Source organism: Podarcis muralis, chromosome 5 (assembly GCF_964188315.1).
Source record: "Podarcis muralis chromosome 5, rPodMur119.hap1.1, whole genome shotgun sequence".
In the NCBI taxonomy this organism is placed as follows: Eukaryota; Metazoa; Chordata; class Lepidosauria; order Squamata; family Lacertidae; genus Podarcis; species Podarcis muralis.
Genome location: NC_135659.1, coordinates 29677443 through 29690097, shown reverse-complemented (window position 1 = coordinate 29690097; position 12655 = coordinate 29677443). Strand labels below are relative to the sequence as shown.

General features: G+C 44.7%; 1 long non-coding RNA gene across 1 annotated transcript; it reads left to right on the top strand.

Annotated features, from left to right (window-relative positions):
- The first annotated feature begins 3359 nt into the window (after window positions 1-3359).
- LOC114598335 (uncharacterized) lies at window positions 3360-12389 on the top strand. Its single transcript, XR_013392767.1, has 2 exons — window positions 3360-3948; window positions 12190-12389. It is a non-coding gene; the product is annotated as an uncharacterized LOC114598335 (long non-coding RNA).
- Window positions 12390-12655: the final 266 nt, after the last annotated feature.

Sequence of the window (12655 nt, the reverse complement as noted above, 5' to 3'; positions counted from 1 at the left end):
CCCCCCTAAAGCAGGCTCAAAGCTTCTCAAAATCACCCCAAAAGTTGTTTTTAGGAAACCCCCAAAATTGTTGAGATATATTTTTTCTTACCAAAACGCCACATTGTCTTGCCTAAGATCCAGGACAAAGAGCCACATTTCAGAAATTCCCCCCAGGCGTCATTTCTGCCTTTTAAGGAACCCAACAAAATTGTTGAGATTTTTTTTTTGGGGGGGGGGGGAGTTGCTGAAATTGTTGAGAATTTAAGGAAACCACAAAAATTGTGGAGCTTTTTTTTTTTTTTAGGGTACCACAAAAATTGTGGAGCTTTGTGGAAACCAACAAATTTCTTCAGCTTTAAAAAAAAAAATCTCGTCTCTTTGCACCGACTGCCCCCTCCCCCTCCCCCCCCCCAAGGAAATATTCCGCCAGCGATCCAACTCATTCCTGACCAATGAATTTTAGACTGGTTCTTGGTGGCTTCCTGTGTAGCACAATCCTATGTATGTCTATTCAGGAGCAAACCTCACTTAAGTTCAAGAGAACTTGCTAGAAAGGCGGTTTAGGATTGCAGCTTTAAAGTCAACACTGCATTCCTGCAGGATTCAATGGGATTTTCATCCTAACAGTGTTGCATAACTGCTACTCCCCCAGACAGGAACTGCACGCAACAAAAGATTCAAATCATTAACAGCTGGATCGTACATGACAATGCAGAACCGAGACTGCAAGTATTTAAACATGATTTATTCTTCGCATCCCCACCACCACCACGTTAAGATTTCTCCAGTTGCAATAGGGACAATTAGTTACTCCCAGTACAGAACAAAGTGAATCATCCCCTTGTTTCTCTGTTACAAATCCCCGCTCTGCCTTTTCTCTTTATTTTAATTCAGTTTTTTAAATTTTAAATCTAATACAACAACTTATATTCCTGGAACCTTTCCACATAATAAATCCAATCTTCCACAACCCTTTGTCATGAAACGGTGTCTCTCACCTCTTCCCATCTTGCCACCCTTTCAGAGCCCCAACCTCATGATGCCCAAATCCCTAAAGACACAATTAAATTGACAAATAGATAAAAGGAGTGGAGTGATAGGACAGAGGATGGTGGAAGACAGGATTTCCTGCTCCCCCCGCCCTGAGATTCTCCATCAGGTGCTCCAGGTAATCCTTAGAATGCCTAACCCATTAACTTTTACACCCAAAAGTATTCAATGGGACCCTGATATAATATAAACTTAAATATAATACTGACAGTCAACCTGTACAATAAAGCAGGGATGGGAAACCTCAGGGCAGGTGGCTAAATACTGCCCTCCCAGCCTCTCTCCCTGGCCCTCAAAACCCATTGGCTGAAAATGCATCCTTGAAATCTGTTAATGTGATTCGCTTGGAAGGTAGGAAGGGGTGTGGAAACTAGCCTATATTACAAAGGTAACATTGACACTAGGTCTTCCACTTTGGCCTCTGGCCCTGCCCACCATTGAGTTGTGGCCCTCGGAAGGCTGTCCCAAAGGGAATGCGGCCCTCATGCTGAATGGCAGAAGCATGCCTGCCCTAACTTGAATGGCAGAAGCATGCCTGCTGTGCTCCTTTGCATTCTGCCATAGAAGCTTGCCACCCAGTGTGTCCCAATTTAACCAGTGTTAAAGTAAAGGTAAAGGGACCACTGACCATTAGGTCCAGTCGTGGATGGCTTTGGGGTTGCGGCGCTCATCTCACTTTATTGGCCGAGGGAGCCGGCGTACAGCTTCCGGGTCATGTGGCCAGCATGACTAAGCCGCTTCTGGCGAACCAGAGCAGCGCACGGAAACGCCGTTTACCTTCCCACTAGAGTGGTACCTATTTATCTACTTGCACTTTGACATGCTTTCGAACTGCTAGGTTGGCAGGAGCTGGGTCCGAGCAATGGGAGCTCACCCCGTCGCGGGGTTTCGAACCGCCAACCTTGGCAAGTCCTAGGTTCTGTGGTTTAACCCACAGCGCCACTCGCATCCCTAATTTATCCAGTTGTTATTGCATCCCAATTTATCCAGCGTTAAGCAGTTCTCATTATCCCCTCCCCAAGACCAGGAAACTCCTGGCCACTTTCTTAGGCAGAGTTTTGAAGGAACAGATGCCGGGAGCAGGACCATTTGTTCCTTGCACTTTTTTAATCTCACCTTTCCTCCAAAACTGCTCAAGGTGGCATAACCTAGTTTTCTTCCTCCCCGTTTTATCTTCACTACAACCCTGTGAGGTAGGTTAGGCAGAGGCCATGACAAGCCTAAGGTCACCTGGTTGACTGAGTGGGGATTTGAACCCTGAGCCTTTGTCTCCCATGTCCTAGTGTGACACTCTAACGATGACACCACACTGGCCCTAGCTCTGGAAGAAGAATATGACATTAAAATCTCACTTAGGAGGAAATTAACTCAGAACAGCAATTGCTGCCGAGTTTCAAAATCAAGTACGTATAAAAGCCAAATTCCTGGGGAGGCTCCTGTTTCTAATCAATTCTATGCTGACTCATCTTAAGTGAATGACTCACTGCTCCTATTTTGTAGCAATGAAGGAGTAAATGAACGGACGTCGTCTAGCAGTTAGAACTTGAGCTGCCAAGCAGAACTCCCAGATTGGGCAGAGAGCCTTTTTCCGGTGTAATAATGCACAAAGTCTCAGGCATGCCATGCACAGCCCAATCCTGTGGCTATTTATTTGGAAGTAAGGTCCAAACGACATGTTACATTGGAGCTCTGTGTTTGGGTTGCCCAACATAATTTTATTTCTAAATTCAGAGCCTCCCCAACCTTATTTGGATCAGGTCCATGGTACAGAAGGGGGGGATCCAACCTTACCCCCCCCCATGCCATTGCTCTAATCCAGAACCCCCCAAATGCTTTTATTAGGGTTGCCATATTCCCAAAAGTGAAAAGTGTTGAGCGTTTTGGGGCTTTGTCCTGGATCTTAGGCAAGTCAGTTGAAAAATTGTGGGGTTGTTTTTTTAGCGTTTTTATAAAAAAAAAAAGCTCAACAACATTCTGGGTGTCCTGGTTTTTACTTTTTGAAAAATGGCAACCCTAGTTCTGAATCAGGATCAACTTCATTTATGGCTGATGTTGAGAGAGACAGTGTGGTAGAATAGCCAGGCTGCTTGGATTTGGCTTGGCTTTGTTTTGGAATATCTGTACAGAACGATCATTTCAGGGGGAAGAGATTCTGATGTAGCCAAAACAGCAGCACCTGCAAACAAGAGGGAAGGTGTCAGCAGGCTTGGGGAAACACCAAGGTTTGAAGGAGTACAAAATTGTCTTCAGTTTAGGGAGGGAGCTAGGCTGGGGAACTCCTCACAAAGCACAGTGAGAACTGAGTGTACACTGTGGCCAGTGAGTGACTGAGCAGGGGAGTGAAAATGGAATGGAATTGCAGAATCGTAGCGTTGGAAGGGACCACCAGGGTCATCTAGTCCAACCCCCTGCAATACAGGGATCTTTTGCTCAAGGCAGGACTCGAACGCACGACCCTGAGATTCAGAGTCTCAGGCTCTGCTATCAGGAATAAGGCATGACTGGCTGTAACCCTAAGCAGAACTGATGCAGGTTCCACTTACATATATCCCAATATTTTCCATTCATTTCGTGTCTCCTGTTCTGCAGAATCAGCAGGGGAACATCATCCCAGATTCATACTTCTAAACTCTTAGGTAAATCTGGGGCAAGGAATACCATATAGCAGGCATGTGCTCAGGGTGTGATTTGTGAATAAAACAAGCCCAAGCAAGAATGCTGCCAGAACGAGGGTCGGGCACAAGTTGGGGCCAATCTCTCTCAACTTTCTGTTTTAAACGTGCTGGAACGTTCTGCATGTTGCAGCGTGCCACTGCTCTGCCTTATCACTGCTCTGCTACTTTTAGGATGCATAATCTTTCTGTGTGACCAGAGAGGTGTGGGAGAGGAACGTCCCTTGAACTTAAAGTGAAAAGGGTAAGCTGCAGCTGTATCTGCACATTTAAATGTTAAATATTTTCTAGCCTCTAGGACCGTAATCCGAGAGGGTAAGCCCATTGAAGGAAATTGGATGATACTCAGAAATCTGATTTGAATTTAAATACTATTCCCCCCCCCCTCTCTCTCTCTCTCTCTCTGTGTGTGTGTGTGTGTGTGTGTGTGTGTGTGCCTAAATGGAGACTGATGACAATACCATTGCTTTTTCTTCCATAGAAGAATCCTGTAAAGGATTTCTGATCAAAATGCAAAAATGATGATCCAGGCATATTTTCATTCCATGCTTTTGTGAGTTGTAAAACTGCTATAGCTTTTGGTTGGAGCAATTAATAAAGGGCACCTGTGCTTGCCTCAATTCAGTTGGGGTTTGTGGCTGCTCCACTTCGGGAATTTTGTGGGATTAGCTTTATTTGTGCATCAGGGCACAGAGCCCAGAGGACGGGAACACAGTTTGCTGGCTTGAAATTGACTTCACTTCCAATACTGTGTCCTAACTGTTACTCACAGAATTCCTGGAAAAGATCCAAGTGCTTGTTGAGAGTAAAGTCACAACTCGAAGTTTTTCCATTAATTCGAAACTTGGGATGCCCCAGGTTACTGGAGGCTTCTTGGAATACACAGTGATGGCTGGTGCCAATTGGGAATGGGCAGCAGGCCAGGAGGCCAACAGCAGGTGGCGCTAGAGCCAATGACACATAGAGCCAACTGATTTAAGTTTTATCCTCGTCCTCCTGCCTGCTGGGTTCTACAAGGGGCAACACAGAGGGCTCATCCACACTTGCATTTGCCCTCTGATTTCTAGGCACAGGTCCAAGACATCTTTCTTTTCTTAAAATGCTTTCCCTGGGGAAACCCGCTGTTTCTTGATGTTTGTTCCATTCAGCTGTAAACAGCAGATTTTCCCTATGGAAAGTAGTGGACACGTGCCTGGAAATCATGGAATAATAATAATAATAATAATAATAATAATAATAATAATAATTTATTTATACCCCACCCATCTGGCTGGGTTTCCCTGGAGCTAAGGGACTAAGGAGCAGGAGGAAGGTAACAGGCAGTGCTGCCCCCTAGACTAAAAAGGTAAAGGGACCCCTGACCTTTAGGTCCAGTCGTGGCCGACTCTGGGGTTGCGGCGCTCATCTCACTTTATTGGCCAAGGGAGCCGGCGTACAGCTTCCAGGTCATGTGGCCAGCATGACTAAGCCGCTTCTGGTGAACCAGAGCAGTGCACAGAAACGCCGTTTACCTTCCCGCCGCAGCGGTACCTATTTATCTACTTGCACTTTGATGTGCTTTTGAACCGCTAGGTTGGCAGGAGCAATGGGAGCTCACCCCGTCGTGGGGATTCGAACCGCCGACCTTCTGATCGGCAAGTCCTAGGCTCTGTGGTTTAACCCACAGTGCCACCCGCGTCCCTTGCCCCCTAGACTAGTTGCAAGTAAAAAAAAATCAGGCAGGTGGGGGGCAGGCTGAGATGGATGTTGATGGGGCAATGCCCCATTTGTCTTAATGATCCAGGCTTTACTGGGAATATGCAATATTTGTTTTTATTTTCCAATATATAGGTTGAGCCTAGGCTTACATGGCTTACAGACTCTAACAGACAGCTAAAGTCCACTGTTCTGGCATCAGATCTCCAGGGAGACACAGTAGGCACCCAAAGATCTCTACTCAACTCAGTTTGTTGCTGTTGATGTGTCTCATTCAAACAGCAATCTTCTTAGTTTCCTCTCTCACACAGTTATCTTCCTGCACCCAACCCACACCGCCTACTAGAAGGTATTGGAAAGTGGATGAGTCACTTCATCGAATTATCACTTAATCCTCTTGGACCTTCTTAGGTTTTCCGTGAAAACCTGCCTCCTAAATATCAGGGCCATCAACACGTTTTTGGGTCAAATTTAAGGTCCTGCAAACACCATACATTTAATGTACTTTTATAGCACATGACTCCCCCCCCCCAAAGAATCCTGGAACCTGTAGTTTATCCTTCCTAGCACCTTTAACAACCTACAGTTCCTGGAATCCTTTGGAAGGGGAGTCATGTTTGGGAAATCAAAACTGGATTGTGAACTTTAGCACAGCAGCCTTAATGTGTGTGCCAAAGTGATCAGGTCTGAGACAGCCCCAGAATCTTTATTTGCAAGGGGATGGAAAACAACCATTAAAGTTCCAAAGCTCTATTTCCTAACCAAACTTTTACATAGCTAGGGCATCCTCTCTCTTATGGAGAGCTTATGGCATGGTTTGCAGGAACAGGGCAGTAAGCAATTTTTGGTGATTCCCCATCCCACTTAAACCTGCTCTAGGGGATTGGGAGGGTGGTTGCAGGGGAAATCACCGAAATTGCTTCCTTTAATGGTCCACTAACAGAAGCCATACAACTAGCTGAGCTGTACTATTGGACACAACCCATTGGGACTTACTTCTATAGTCTTAAAATCAGCAGTTTTAGTTATCTGGTGAATTTGATTTTAGGCGTGTCTCTGCCAGAAATTCTTATGCTGCAATTGTTTTTATGATATAAAAACTATGTTATTGGGTAGCCAATATAAACATAAGTATAAATATAAATATAAATACTGTATAGGCAAGTGAATAAATATGCCAATATATATATATATACATGTGTTGGAATGGTGGTTTTGCAAATGATTAAGGAGTTAAAAAGCAGGTGGTTAGTCAATTACAGTGGTACCCTCAGGTTAAGTATTTAATTTGTTCTGGAGGTCCGTTCTTAACCTGAAACTGTTCTTAACCAGAAGCACCACTTTAGCTAATGGGGCCTCCTGCTGCCGTTGCACCGCTGCTGCACGATTTCTGTTCTCATCCTGAAGCAAAGTTCTTAACCTGAAACACTATTTCTGGGTTAGCGGAGTCTGTAACCTGAAGCGTATGGAACCTGAAGCGTATGTAACCCGAGGTACCACTGTACAAATTATCTAATTGCTTGACAGACTCAGTTGTCATAAGACAGTTGCTACATATTGTTGTTATAATACTGTATAAACAGCTGCTCAAGTAAAGGTACAGTTTGTTACTATTCTCAATTCTTATTTTCAGTTGAAGCTCAATTCTAGGAATGAAATAGTTCTTTCTTAGCATGAATGAGTCTCTCCCATGACCTCCTCACCTTTAAAAAAAATGCTTTTGCCGTCTGAAATGAGTAAGGCTATGCAATAGATATAGATATGGTATTTCGCATAGGATCAGTTCTGATTTATGGCATTTGCACGGGAGAGTGACATCACTGAGAGGAGAAATATGCACTCAGAAGAGGCTCCCCAAGAAACAAATTAAATGCTCATTGTGAAAGCTGAGCACATTTTGAAACTGGTGCACTTCTCAAGTTCACCTTTAACTAATGAACATGTTCTCACACAAAGCTGTCTGTCATAAGTGAGATTAACTGAGAATACTTTAGAATGCCACTATTTCGCTGGAATTCATAGCATGACAGCGGAACAATTCCTTCCTTTTATATAATGCCTTTCATTAAATGTCAAAGAGCCGATGTTGGAAGAAATTGGGACAGCAGTGGGAGGGGGGGCATGGGCAATAAGAAGAGAGCCGGAGAGATGGATTTACATTCTCATTGCTACTGATCTTAAAAGGTGCAAATGAGTTCCACAAATGAGCAACACCAGCCTGGGAAAGAAAAACTCCCTGAGGAATTCATCCTGAAAGAAAAAAGCAATGAAATAAAGGAAAGGGCTTTGCATAATTTTGTTCTGTATGAACTCGGAATCTGACAAGTTGCTGACCACATGCAAATGACTTCGGCTCTGATGTCTTTTGAGTGCACACATGAATCACATCAAAAATCAGCACTCCAGCTTATTTATTATCAGGGATATAAAGTCACCCGTTTCATCAGTAGAGCTAAAAGGTAAAGGACCCCTGGATGGTTAAGTCCAGTCAAAGGGTTTGCAGTGCTCATCTCGCTTTCAGGTCAAGGGAGCCGGCGTTTGCCCACAGACAGCTTTCCAGGTCATGTGGCCAGCATGACTAAACCGTTTCTGGCGCAACGGGACACCGTACGGAAACCAGAGCGCACAGAAATGCCACCTACCTTCCCACCGCAGTGGTATCTATTTATCTACTCGCGCTGGTGTGCTTTTGAATTGCTTGGTTGGCAGAAGCTGGGACAGAGCAACAGGAGCTCATCCTGTCACGCGGATTCGAACCGCCAACCTTCCGATCGGCAAGCCCAAGAGGCTCAGTAGTTTAGACTACAGTGCCACCCGCCTCTCTGAGTAGTATGCTATGTGGAAGAAGGCAGATTTTTGTGACATATCTCATGGTAAACTAGAATGTCTGTGTGCATCTAGTCCTGACCTTTAGATGTTTCAGCATAAGCAGCAAAGGGACAAAATAATAACCTTTCCAGCTCTCTGTTGTGTTGTGGACAAACGCTGGCTCCATCAGCCTGAAAGCAAGATGAGAGCCGCAAATCCATAGTTGCCTTTGACTGGACTTAACTGTCCAGGGGTCCTTTACCTTTTTTTTTTTAACTACTCAAGAGACAGCCACAGAGGCACACTTTTCCACCTTTCCACGGATGAAGAAGCCGAAAACAAAGCCAGCAGCCCAAACTTTGCCACCCTGGTACCCTCTAAATGTTTTGGACTACAAAGCCCATCATCCCTGACTATTAAACAGGTTGTCTGGGGATGATGGGAGTTGTAGTTCAAAACCCTTGGGGGGGGGGGAGAGGAACAGGACCAGATTGACAAAGACTGCACTGGCTCAACAGAGTATTTATAATACAGAAATGCTCAATTTTAGTATATATTTTTTCTTGAGGTAGTTTACAACAGAAATCAAACAAAAAACCCAATAAAAATCAAACCGGAATATATTGCTGCATACATTAATATACCTAAATGCATAATATGTGCCACTTTATTTAAAGTAGTCCCACTCATGTCAACTGTGAAAGTATATATCCCGGCATGAAGACATTTTGTTCAGCTATTTTTAACGTGGTTTGTTTCCAAGTGTGAAGTGCTCGCTGACATTTCTGTGAAGGGTGCGAAATAAATGTTAAGTGCTTATTAAAGTATTTCAGTGGGTCTACCGTAGAGTAAACTATTTGAGACCTTTGCAACAACTGAAAGGAATGAGGATGAAAGATAACACACAGGATGATAACGGAGGACAAAAATTAGATTAAAACAAAAAGCAAGTTGACCAGGTTCCTACTTTACAGAGTACAGTCCCTATTTGAAGGACTGGCCAAGGATGATTCTCTGATTGAATGCATCATCTCTAGGTTAGGCATGGGGAACAATTGGCCCTCCAGGTGTTGTTGAACTACATAACCTCCATCAGCCCCAGCAAGCAGGGCCAATGGCCAGGGATGATGGGAGTTGTAGTACAGCAAAGGTTCCTCACCCCACACAAGCTCCAGCTGGAGGGCAGTCTAAAGACCAAAATTTAAAATAAAATAAAATAAGAAAGTAAGAGTCTTTACTTTCCATGGATGAAGAAGCCGAAAATGAAGCAGGCAGCTCCTGAAAAGCAGACTGTGCAAGCAGATAAGTTTACCCAAGCAGTACAGTGGTACCTTGGGTTAAGTACTTAATTCATTCCGGAGGTCCGTTCTTAACTGAAACTGTTCTTAACCTGAAGCACCACTTTAGCTAATGGGGCCTCCTGCTGCTGCTGCACCACCGGAGCACAATTTCTGTTCTCATCCTGAAGCAAAGTTCTTAACCTGAGGTACTATTTCTGGGTTAGCGGAGTCTGTAACCTGAAGCATATGTAACCTGAAGCGTATGTAACCCAAGGTACCACTGTATTCCCAACCATGGTAAGATATTTCTGTTTTATTTCTATATTTCTGTTTTAAATCAGAGGTGGGGAAGCGGTGGCCCTCTAGTGTATTATTGTTTGTTGTTGTTGATTTCTATTGATTTATTAGGTATTTTTGTTGCTCGTATAGTATATTTTGTTTTTTAACATTTGATGCTTTGTTGTGTTTTTATAATTGTTGTAAGCCACCCAGAGTGGCTGGGGAAACCCAGCAAGATGGGTGGGATTTAAATCAAAAAAATCATCATCATCATCATTATTAGTTGTTGTCATTGTTGGACTACAACTCCCACATGCCCGACCCTTTGCTGATGGAGTCTGTCAGTGGTGTTTTTCCACAGACACAATTTCCCCTTACTCCTTTCGGCTTCTAGGCAGGTAACCAAGAGGCAGGATGATCTGACAGGCCTAGGAGCCTCCTTTGTTGAATCCTACTGCAGTAGTACCTCGGGTTACATACGCTTCAGGTTACAGACTCCGCTAACCCAGAAATAGTACCTCGGGTTAAGAACTTTGCCTCAGGATGAGAACAGAAATCGTGCTATGGTGGCACAGCAGCAGCAGGAGGCCCCATTAGTTAAAGTGGTGCTTCAGGTTAAGAAGAGTTTCAGGTTAAGAATGGACCTCCGGAACGAATTAAGTACTTAACCTGAGGTACCACTGTATGTATCTTTTAGGAACACGCAATACGAGAGAATGGGCCAGCTACTCTAAGGTGGTGTTGCGTAGTTTGCCAGTGCCCAGGGAGGCCACACGCACCATGGAGGGGGGTGGAGGGTGAATAGAGCCTTCCATGCCAGCCCAGCCCTTGCTGTCAACGCTGCCAGAATGCACCCCCCAAACAAAGCCAAGTGTGGCCGCGCTGACACATCCCTTGGATCACCGCAACCTCGCATAGCAGCTCAGGGCTGGCAGGATGGCATGAGAAGGAAGCTTTGTGAGGCTGGGATCAAAGGGCGCATGGCTGTGGCATCCCTTTTCATGCTGCCCTGCCAGCCCTGCTTTGCGAGGCTGGGATATGATCTGAATTACAGTATTCGCCCGGCAAAACATTAAGATCGGATCCCAACCTCACAAAGTGGCACAGGGCTGGCAAGGGTAGTGTAAGGAGCCAAATGAGCAGCGCCCCCTAAAACAAATGTGCACGGGGCCCCACCGCCAAGCTATTCCCCCCCCCCCAAGGATGCTGTCTTGTAGCCAGTTTTGAGGAAAGATTCAGCTGCCACTTCAGTTGGTTTCTGTCGTGCGGAGGGAGAGAACTATCTGTATCCAGGGCAGCTGTTTACCAGCTCCATCTGGTACGTAGGCTGAGACCCTACCTGCCTGCAGACTGCCTCGCCAGAGTGGTGCATGCTCTGGTTATCTCCCGCTTGGACTACTGCAATGCGCTCTACGTGGGGCTACCTTTGAAGGTGACCCGGAAACTACAACTAATCCAGAATGCGGCAGCTAGACTGGTGACTGGGGGCGGCCGCCGAGACCATATAACACCGGTCTTGAAAGACCTACATTGGCTCCCAGTACATTTCCGAGCACAATTCAAAGTGTTGGTGCGGACCTTTAAAGCCCTAAATGGCCTCGGCCCAGTATATTTGAAGGAGCGTCTCCACCCCCATCGTTCTACCTGGACACTGAGGTCCAGCACCGAGGGCCTTCTGGCGGTTCCCTCACTACGAGAAGCCAAGTTACAGGGAACCAGGCAGAGGGCCTTCTCGGTAGTGGCGCCCTCCCACCAGATGTCAAAGAGAACAACAACTACCAGACTTTTAGAAGACATCTGAAGGCAGCCCTGTTTAGGGAAGCTTTTAATGTTTGACGTAGCACAGTATTTTAATATATTTTTTTGGAAGCCGCCCAGAGTGGCTGGGGAAGCCCAGCCAGATGGGTGGGGTATAAATAAATTATTATTATTATTATTATTATTATTATTATTATTATTATTATTATTATTATCTTGACTTTCACCTCAAGCAGCAAAAAGTCTTGGGTCAGCCAACATCAGGCAGGCAGACACACATTCTTCCTTGCAATGCTTTCAATGAAATCATCCCCATTCTCCCGACACCGTAGTTAATGTCTAAAAAAAGAGAGAGAGATCTGGGAAGTGGCACTGGCAGGGGGGGAGCAGGTTTTTGCAAGATGCTCCAAGCCTGCTCTCTCATCACCGAAAGCCTCACCCAACTTGTTCCAAACTTTAAACATGCTCCAGTCTTCTACAGGTTTTTATCAAAATGATAATTAACTGAAACTGTCAACTCTACAACAGATATGATGAGAACGAGTTGTATCGCCTTTGGTGAACGAATTTTAATGCAATTTGTTCCTACCTCAAGTTGTATGCGTCAAAGGTTAAAAGTTCTGCTCGGCTGATTGATGCCTTATGTTGGATATTTATTTTTCCAGGGAATCTATGTGAGTTCATCATCCTGGGGATTATGATTTCCTTCTCTAACAGGCTGATGATCAACGCTAAAGGGGGAGATTGCTGAGAATGCATCATATCAGCTTTCAGCGTCATTGGGAAAGGCTTCGGGGAATCACAGCGCACAACAATATACAATATGTAACATATTATTACCTATTAAATGCCTGATGTCAGACTATTTCTTGTGTGTGCTGTTTGGTTTGGTTCATGATTGCTATATAGAACATTTTATATCTCAACGTCTATGGGGACGTTTAATTTCATTTGTTCTTGGTAGTGGGCTAGGATATAGGATTACAGTTGCGGAAGACGTAAAGTATTTTCCTAATAAGTGTTTTTTGTTAAACTAGCTCACAAGGAATTTAAGAGAAACATTGGGCCGAAATGCTTCCCAGGGTATAAGCCCCATTGAATTAGCTCTGATATTTAGGATTTCTCTCATTT